The sequence below is a fragment of the Petaurus breviceps genome, unplaced genomic scaffold (assembly GCF_028583685.1).
Source record: "Petaurus breviceps papuanus isolate PSGF00001 unplaced genomic scaffold, PetGlider_PUasm1.0 90895, whole genome shotgun sequence".
Lineage (NCBI taxonomy): Eukaryota > Metazoa > Chordata > Mammalia > Diprotodontia > Petauridae > Petaurus > Petaurus breviceps.
In genome coordinates, this window is record NW_027187372.1 from 10,861,079 (window position 1) to 10,871,784 (window position 10,706).

The following is a 10,706-nucleotide window of genomic DNA, read 5'->3' on the forward strand; positions in this document are numbered from 1 at the left end:
GAGAGAGAGAGAGAGAGAGAGAGAGAGAGAGAGAGAGAGAGAAGAGAGTGCTAAAATTTTGTAATGTTTTGGCATTTCTGAAGTTCTTGAAGGTGTTTTCTGATTTGATACTCACTACACACTGAGAAATAAATAGTATTATCACTCCTATTTTATATTTGAGGAAACTAAGTTTGAGGGAAATTAAATTACACAGCCCAAGTCATACGCCTACCAAGTTTGTCAGGACAAATTCCAATTTAGGTCTTTCTGGGCACGAAGTTCAATTATCTGGTGTAGTATTTAGCTATCTCACTGTAATTGGTTTAAAAATAAAATAAATTCATAATAAATATTTAGAAGTATATTTTGCAGATATTAAGGAGGTATGAATTATTTTAAATATTTTTCCAATCAGTAAATTAATCACCTACTATGTGCCAAGCACTTGGGTAAGTGCTAGGGATATAAAAAAGGCAAAGGATAGCCCTTGCCTTCAAGGAACTTAAAATCTATCCTATATTCCTTGATTCAATAATATTCATTCTTCAGAGTAATTTTTTTTCTCTTATGAGCATTATAACTAAGTGAGATTCCTGGAGAGGATAAGCATATCATTGATATATGAGCTACCATTTCCTCATCCCGTAGTTTTTGACCTTCCAATAAATTATATTTAGTTTCATAACCCAAAAGGCATAATCTTATATTACTTTTGCCTACACTGGATCTGCAAAGCTTTCTGTGATTTGTTATAACTTAATATTCAGTACCCAATGACTGAATATCCTTGCAACTGTGGTCCTTCCTATCTGCTTTAAAGTATAATGTATATAAGTATGAGAGAGGGTGGTAGTTAAGGGAAGCCTTAGTTCCATTCTTTTAATTTAATAATTAATATTAAAATTTTGGAGGTGAAGACAAAAATATATGCTATGCCATTTTTTAGTTATTTTTAATGAACTCCCTTAGCACTTTCATCTGTGGCTATATAAATAAATGGAAATAGCTGTCCTGGCCTGAATTTTTCAAAACCAAAGTCTTGTACACAATTAACCAGTATTCAGCTTTGGATTATGGCCAATGTTCTATGACTGGGAACTTGGTTTAAATGTCTCCTTCCTATTTTGCTGGCAATTTCTTATGCCATTACAACTCTTTCTTCCTCTGCAATATCTTTAATCATAATGTATATCCCCTCAGGCAGACTCTCAATAGCAACAAATATATAAAGAAGAAACTTCCACTTAGTTGGAACCATGTCAGGTCAATGACTAGGGTTGTGACACATAAAGAATTTTAGTCCAGTAACAATGATGAATCCTATGAAGTGTCCATATTTTATGTCAGTCTGAGGTTCCTAAGCTGTATGTCCTCAATTCTCTTTGAACTGCTATACTTAACAGCAATGATTCCTCCAAATCCATCACTAAGCTGTTAAATTTCCCTAGTTTTTATGTGAGAAAAATTTTAGATACTTGGACAATGCTTGTATTTTAATTTTATTATGTATGAAAAAATCCAATCTATTTTATAATAGTGCATGGACAAAGAAACTTTATCCTTATTTATTTGTTTCTGGTTTCATAGATATAGCAAGCAAAATTGAACTGAGTCCTGAACTGAATTTAAATACTGTTAAATATTGTTAATGGTAAAGCACATGTTATATTTAGGTAAAGAATTATGGTCCATGTTAACTTTATATAGGGCTCATTTTAAGGAACAACTGCAGATAAGAAGACAAGTAGAATTTCAGATGTTTTAAGATCTGGGGTTCTTGGGCCAGCTAGGTGGCACAGTGAATAGAGTACCAGCCCTGGGGTCAGGAGGACCTGAGTTCAAATCTGGCTTCAGACACTTGGCACACTTAATAGCCATGTGACTTTGGGCAAGTCACTTGACCCCAATTGTGCTCCAAAAATATAAAAAATAAATAAATGGTCCAAGATCTGAGGTTCTTGAATATTACTTTCCATTTTCATATGAAATTATCTATTAATAGTAAACATTATAGGGTTTTTTTAGAAGTAGGGAAGTAATTTAAAAAGATTACTGAGTTTTCTGGCTAGATGCAACAAAAGAGTTCCACAGGAAGACCACTACTTAATGTTCTTCATTGATTCACCTACTTCTACATGCCTCTTATTTGTGGATATAACTCATGGTTTTGTTCTTGGTCTTTTTCTCATTAGGCTATGTTTTTGGTCCTTGAAAGTTTAAAGTATTAGCATGCCTGAAGTGATCAATTCTAGTATTCAATCCCTATATTTATTTGTAAACAGTTCTGATTTTGACACAGAATTCCAGTTTTACATTTCAAGCTGTCTGCTTCACCTAGATGTGAAGCTGACATTTGGAACTAAAAATGTCCCAAACAGATTGTTTAAATTCTCCTTCAAAACATAACTGTCCCCCCCTTTCCTATGCCCATTAATGGCCCTAGTCACATTTTCTCAGGAGTTGGAAATATAACTTTTTTTTTGAAGGGCGGAGAGCAAGGCAATTGGTGTTAGGTGACTTTCCCAAGGTCACACAGCTAGTAAGTGTTAAGTGTCTGAAACCGAATTTGAACACAGGTCCTCTTGACTCCAGGGTTGGTGCTCTATGCACCAGACCACCTAGATGCCCCCAGGAGTTGGAAATTTTAAAGGACTAGGAAGTTGATATCAAGAAAAGGAAAAAGTCATTAAAGAGAACTAGGAAAGCTATGTGAAGAGTATCATGCCACTTTAGGGAGGTTCAAAAGACTTTGAATGGATGAACAATGAACTTATTTTAATTGTTCAATATTGCTTTAAAAGGTGAGGTTTCCTCCTTTTTCTTAGGTTTCTGAATTTGTTTCTAAGTGGGATAAACATTTTAAAAACTTTTTAATTAATTAATTTATTTTTGGTTTTAATCATTCATTTCCACAAGATTTCTAGTTCCATTTTTTTCTCCCCATCTTTACCCTACCCCCACCCCAAAATAACAAGCCTACTGAATACCTCTTCCCCCAATCTGTTCTCCCTTATATCCTCCTGCATTACTCCCCTAAATTTCTATTAGGGCAAGATGGATTTCTGTACCCCAGTGCCTGTATATCTTATTTCCCGGTTGCATGTAAAAAATATTTTTTTTCAAACATTTGGTTTTAAAACTTCGAGTTCCAGATTTTTTTCCCTTCTGCTTTGGCTGCTGCTGATCTGGCCTGCACTGGGTTAAGAACTGCATGGCTCATGCAGGATTGTGCTTAGCTCCCAGCATCATGTGACAAACCCTTCCTGTTGGCCTGCTGGGCTGCCTTGAGCAGGAGATTTGTTTCTCTCTGTCACTGTGGTTTCTGTAGCTTTAAGGTTTGTTTAAAGTAATTTTTAAAATTTTTTTAGGTGTATTGGAAGTGATTGGAGAGGGAGCTCATGGCAAGTTTGTGCTTGTACTCCACCATCTTGGCTCCGCCGGTTAAATATTTTTATTTTTTTTTAATTTTTATTTATTTATTTTTGGTTTTTGGAGGGCAATTAGGGTTCAGTAACTTTCCCGAGGTCACACATCTGGGTTTGTGTGTGAGTGTGTGTGTTTGTTTGTGTGTGTGTGTGTGTGTGTGTTAAGTGTCTGAGGCTGTATCCTAACTCAGCTCCTCCTGACTCCGGGGCTGGCACTCTACTCACTGCACCACCTAGCTGCCCCCCTCCCCCCCAGGTTAAACATTTTTAATCAGTGATTTGGATAAAGACTTGATTGTCAAATACACCAAACAAACAAACAATACCACCACCACCACTACCACCAACAACACAACAACAAAACTCAGAGGATGTTAAAAAAAAATATCCTAACATGATGCAGTGACCCAGATTATGTAGGATGAAGTTTAATAGAAAAGAAGTAGAGTACTGATGGTCAGAGTTAAGATGGTGTGGAGAAGTGAGGCAGTTGTCTGAGCTCTCCACAGTTTTCCTCAGGAACAATGTTAAATCAAATGTCTAAAAGATTTCTGGAGCATCAGAATCCCCAAAAAGATGGAGTGGAACAATTTTCAAGCCCAAGATAACTTAAAATGAATTCAGGAAATGTTTTCTTACTTGAAAAAAGGGAACATAGCCCAATGCAGAAAGTGTCTGGGCAAACCAGTAGGAGGCTTTTAAGCCACAACACAGGTCATCCACTGAGGCCTCTGAGTTCTGCCTCAGCAGGCCAGTGGCATAGTAGGCCAGCTGTGAGGTCTTCAGCCACAGGAAAACAGGCAAATTGCCAGTCATGGAATCCAGGGAATAACAATCATGAATGTTCTGGAACAACCTAATGTAGCAAGGAAGCTGTTAGCCCCAGAGGCCCTCATACAGATAAAGAGCAAGCAGTTCCCTGACCCCCCACTCCTAGAGGCCTGAGGTAGTGCCACCCTCCCTCACTGACCACAAAAGGAGAACTCAGCTTTTAAAACTGATTAAACAACAAAGAGCCCTGACCATAAAAAGCTACTATGGTGATAGGGAAGATCAAACACAAACTTAGAATAAAAATTGGTCTCAAGCCAAAAAAGTCCTCTGGGATGAGCTCCAAAGGGCTTTAAAAATTAAATAATAGAGGTAGAAGGAAAATTTGGAAAAGAAATGAGAGTTAGGCAGGAGAATCAGGAAAAAAGAGTCAAAAGCTTGGAAAAGGAAACACAAAAAATAACTAACAAAAACAATTCATTTAAAAATAGAATTGAATAAATGGGGAAAAAATCCACTAAAGAAAACAACTCTTTAAAAGTAGAATTGTGTAAATAAAAAAGAAAAATAAAAGCTAAGTGAAGAAAATATTTCTTTAAAAATTAGAATTAGGCAAGCTAATGACTCTGTAAGACATCAAAAATCAGTTAGACAAAATCAGAAGAATGAAAAAAATGTAAAATACATCACTGGAAAAACAACTGACCTGGAAAATAGGTCCAGGAGAGATAATTTAAGAATTATTGAACTACCTAAAAACCAAGTTAAAGAAAAGAGACTGGACAGCAACTTTTAAGACATTATCAAAGAAAACTTCCCTGATATCCTAGAATCAGATGGTAAATGTCATTGAAAAAATCCACTGATCACCTCTTAAATGAGAGCCCAAAATGAAAATTCCAAGGAATGTTGTAGTCATATTCTAGAATTATCAGATCAAGGAGAAAATACTGCAAGCACCCAAAAAGAACCAAGTCAGGGTTATGTAGAATTTAGCAGCTTCCACATTAAAGGTTCAGAGGGCTTGGAAAATGATATCCTAGAAAGCAAAGGAATATGGACTACAACCAAGAATCAACAACCCAGCAAAAACTGAACATAATCTTTCAGGGGAAAAGATGGACATTCAATGAAATTGTGGACTTTCAAACCTTCCTAATGAAACAACCACAGCTCAACATAAAATTTTATCTTAAAATGAAAGATTCATGAGAATTATTAAAAGGTAAACAGGGAAGAAAAAATAATAATGTCATTCAATAAAAATAAACTTTACATTCCTACATGAGAAGATGATACTTAGAACTCTTAAGAATGGCATATCTATTAGGGCAATTAAAAGGAGTATGCTTAGACAGAGGGTGTGGGTATAAGTTGACTTTGATGAGTTTATATAAAAAAAAATAAGGGGTGAACAAAAGGATTGTACTTGGAGAAGAGGAAAAGGGGAGGCAGAACAGAGTAAATTACATCAAAGGGAGAGGCACAAAAGGTCTTTTACAGTAGAGGGAAAGATAGGAAGAGGTGAGAATTGTTTGAACCTTACTCTCATCACATTTGACTCAAAGAGGGAATAACATAGACATTCAATTTGGTATAGAAATTTGTCTTAACCTATAAGGAAGTAGGAAGGAAACACATTAAAAAAAGGAAGTGGTACTCATAAAAGGGAGGGTAGATTGAGGGAGATTGTGGTCAGAATCAAAACACTAGTGAAGAGAGACAGGATGGAAGAGAAGAAATAAGTATAAACAGGGAGGGGGAAAAGTGGAATGGAGGGAAATATACAGTAATCATGACTGTGAGTGTGAATGGGTTGAACTCTCCCATAAAACAGAAGAAACAGTAGAGTGAATTACAAAACACAATCCTACAATATGTTCTTTATGAGACACACATTTGAAGCTGAGAGATACACAGGGAGTAAAGGTAAAATGCTGAAGCAGAATATATTATGCTTCAACTGAAGCAAAAGTAAAAAAAAAAGCAGGGGTAACAGTCCTGATCACAGAAAAAGTAAAATAAAAAAAAATAAATCTAACTAAAAGAGATAAGGAAGAAAACTACATCTTGCTAAAAGGTGTCATGGAAAATGGAGTAATATCAATACTCAACACATATGCACTAAGTGGCATAGCATCCTTATTCTTAGAGTAAAAGTTAAGCGAGTTATAGGAAGAAATAGACAGCAAAACTATACTAGTAGGGGACTTCAAACTCCCTCTCTCAGAGCTAGCTAAATCTATCCACAAAATAAACAAGAAAGGAGTTAGAGAGATTAATAGAACTTTAGAAAATTAAGATATGGTAGACCTCTGGATAAATGTTAATGGAATCAGAAAGGAATATACTTTTTTCTTGGTTGTACATGGCTCCCACACAAAAATTTACCACGTATTAGGGCATAAAAAACTCACAATTCAATGCAGAAAGTCAAAAATATTAAATGCATACTTTTAAGATCATAATGCATTAAAAATTATAAGTTATAGAAGACCATGGAAAGATAGTCTAAAATTAATTACATATAATAATACAAATATATTATTATATTTGATTAATTATATGCAATATATAAATAATAAAACAAATGATCTATCCTATAAGATAAGTGTGTCAAACAGCAAATCATTATTTGGTAAAAAAAAAAATATTGAGAAAACTACACAAAAGACTGGAAAAAATTGGGCATAGACAAACATCTTAAACTATGTAGCAAGATAAGGTCAAAATGTATATATGTCCTACATTTAAAGGTAGATATCACAAGAAAATTAGAAGAACATGGAACATATTATCTATCAGACTCACTGTCAGGAGAACAAATTCACATTGCTAGACATCAGCAGAGAATGAATATAAAACCACTTCAATTAACTCCAATGCCTGTATAATATCCATTATCATGTTCTTTCTATCATAGAGAATTAGATTATTAGTGAATAGAAAAGAGTAAGGATTATTATCCTTTGGAGAAGAACTATCAAATCTGCTGTTGGAGCACAGATGAGATTATTAAGAAGACTTGATATTAAGCAAACTTAAATTTATTTACTTATATAACCAATGCTTCTGGATCCTAGAGTAGAAGTTACATTTAAAAGAAGGGGTCTGTGAGATGTGGTTGAAGGTCAAACTGCCAATAAGTGTCAGCAGGGGGAGCTGAAACCCTAGAGCAAACAACTTATTTTAAGAGCTAGATCTCAATTAATAAGCAAGTATTTATTAAGAGCTAACCACATATCATGGGCTATGCTAAATGATGAGAAAGGAAAAACAAAAACACAGCCCCTGCCCTCAACAAGCAAAAAACTATGAATATTCATGCTATATTCAGCACGAATAAGACTTAAATGTAGCGGGGGAGGGGGGGCTAGTGACTGGAGCAAGGAAAAGGAAAAGTCTATTGAAGAGGGTCAGAATTGAACAGTCTTAAAGGAAATAGAAGTAAAGAAAAAGCACATTCCAGGAATAGGTTGGGGAGGGAGCAACAGGTAAAAAAACAGCAAATAGCAAGATGGAGATTTTTGGGAAAAGAAAGTTATTGTTACTGGATAATATAGTACATAGAGAGAAGTAGAAGACTATATAGGTAGAAAACATGTTATGAAGTGCTATAAAAGCCAGAGAATTTTTCTTTCAGATCCTAAAAATAGTAAGAAGCTGCATAAATGTATGGATGGTGGACTGATATGGTCAGACTTACATTTTGGAAAGATCACTTTGATGTCTGAGTGGAAGACTGATTGGAGAAGGTAAAGACTGGAGGCAGACAGCCCATCTGAGAATGCGATTATAATCATCCAGGCCTCAATCAATAAGACTGTTCCTGAACCAATGTGGCAGCTCTTTGAGTGGAGAGAAGTGGACCTAGATGAAAGTTGGAAAGGTAAAACAGCAACTGATGAACTGATTAGAAAGGTAAATGCAGGGATGGCCAGGTGGCACAGTGAGTAAGAGTGCTGGCCCTGGGGTATAACCCTGGCGTCAGGAGACCCGTGATCGGTTCTGGCCTCACATACTTGGCACCCACACAAAATAACTGGGCTTGTAACCTTGAGCAAGTTACTTAGCCCCAATTGCTTTAAAAAAAGAGATGTAAATGTAAGCATACTGTGACTAACATCTAGAACATCTAAGAATACATTCTCATTTGTGAGGAACACTGTCTGGGATAACAGGTACAGTGGAGATGATGTCAAGACTCCACAGGGAGAAATACAGTGATTTCATGATGTATGGATAGTCAGAACAACTGAGGCAAGTTCATTAAGTGCAGAGTGTTTCACACTAATACAAGATGCTATTTAAAAAGATTCATCTTCTGAGTACTGTATTTGAATTTAGGGAATGTTTTCCATGAAGGCAAAATAGTGTGTTGGGTAGTGAGATGACCTAGAAGACATAAAGAGATGAGTAAAAGTTCTGTACATATTGTATGTGACTTGGGATGATTCACTTACATGATCAAGACTCTAGTAAGCTCTATAACAATATCAGTTGCAGCTCTATAATTAAATTAGACATCTACTTGAAATTTGAAATAAACTGTTTACTCAGGAATTCTCTGTAGTAGTGAAATCATTAGTACTTTTCCTTTGAGATGCCAGGGGATATTATGAGAATTAAGAATACTATAATTCATCTGTTGCAGAATAAGAGACATTTGTTTATTTCCTTCTCCTGGATTTTTAAAAATAAAATTTGTTTTTGATATGTTACATCCCATGTGTTTGTGGCTTAGGAAGTTGAACTGGTTATTTCATGGTAAAGCTATCTGAGATCCCTGGGGATGGCACTTATTAGAAAAAGCACCTAAATGTTTTAGTAGGTTATAATTTCTATGAGTTAATTGTATGATGCAGCTGGCAAAAAATTCAATAGCAGATTAGGCTATATTAATAAAAATATACAATCTAGATTAAGAAATAGTCTCACTTTGATGTCAGACTACATCTGGAGTATTGTATTGATTTCTCATTTTTACAAAGTATTTTGATAAAGTGCAGCATATATATTGGAGGATGCATACTATGGTGATAGATTTGGAAACATATTGAATGAGGAAGAATTAAAGGAATTGCAAATAGAATTGCAAATGCAAGTTAGAAAAGAGAACATGGAGAAAGTACCTGGTAGGTGCTTTCAAATATTAATACAATGCATTATGGATTTTAGCTCAATATCATTGAGGAAGAATTATTTCACAAATAGTAAAATAAAAAAGAATATTCTTCCTCTTGTGATTATGTCATTCCTATCCAGGTTGGTGTTCAACCAGAGGCTGGTTGAATATCTAGCCAGGGATGACGCAGAGTACATAGATGCAGCAGGGAGGAGATTCACAAGATAATCTATAAGGTTATTGCAATTCTAGGTCTGCATACATGTATTAAAGAAATCGAACTTTCAACTATGTGGAGAAAAATTTGTACTCTAAAAGTCAAATAGTCTTCAACTCTTGAAAAAAGCTGTAGTTTGCTTCCAAGTTCATTTGTTATGGCTTAAAAAGTTCAGAGCTATACCGTTTTGATAGTAACTAAGCTAAAATTCTTTGTTTTTAAGGGGGGAAAATGCTTTTTGATGATATTGATACATTTTTTTAAAGAAACTGTAAATACAAATAATTACAATGGAAGCAAAGAAGAAAAAAGCAATTAAATTGTTGCCTTTGATAAAGAAAATAAATCAGCTCTTATTATGAAATGAAAGTCTGTATATCACTATATGCCAATTTGAATGAATATTGGGAATCTCTTCTGTGCACATTTTACTGTATTTGAATAAGTTTAAATCTTAGAAATTATCATGGAAATTCTTATTATCTTTTTCATATAAATAAATACACACACATATGTATATATTCATTTTTTCCACTTCCTCACACCCCCTCAAGAAAATAGTTTTCTTCTTATGGCACTTATTCCTACAGGCACTGGTTTGCTAGTCCAATGTTTTGATGATAGAGAGAAAACTTCAATGCTTATTAAACATCAAGGGATTTGAGACAGCATGGTTATGTTTGGGAATGCACAGATACCATATACGTGTACACATATAAATACACACAAGCTCTCATAAATGTTGCATTTAGTAAATGCTAAAGAGAAAATGAGAGACATCTGCTGGTTGGTTGGCTGGGGTACAAAGTGAGTGTACCTTGTTAGAATCACTGTGGAACCAGTTGCTTTTTGTTTTTCATTTTTCAAATGCTTTATTAGCTTCTGATTTACATCATTAATTTCTGCAAGATTTTGAGTTAAAAATTTTCTCCCTCCTTTTCCCCTACCCACCACCACAGAATAGCAGGCCACAGGATATCACCTCCTCCAATATGCTCTCTCCCAAATCTTCTCCCATAGGCCCTTAGACTTTTCCAGTAGGGCATGGTGGATCTGTATGCCCCAGAGCCTATATATCTTCTTTCCCATTACATGTAAGATAGTATTAAGAATAGCATAAATGTGTGTGTGTATATGTGTATATATATATATATATATATATATATATATATATATATATATATAT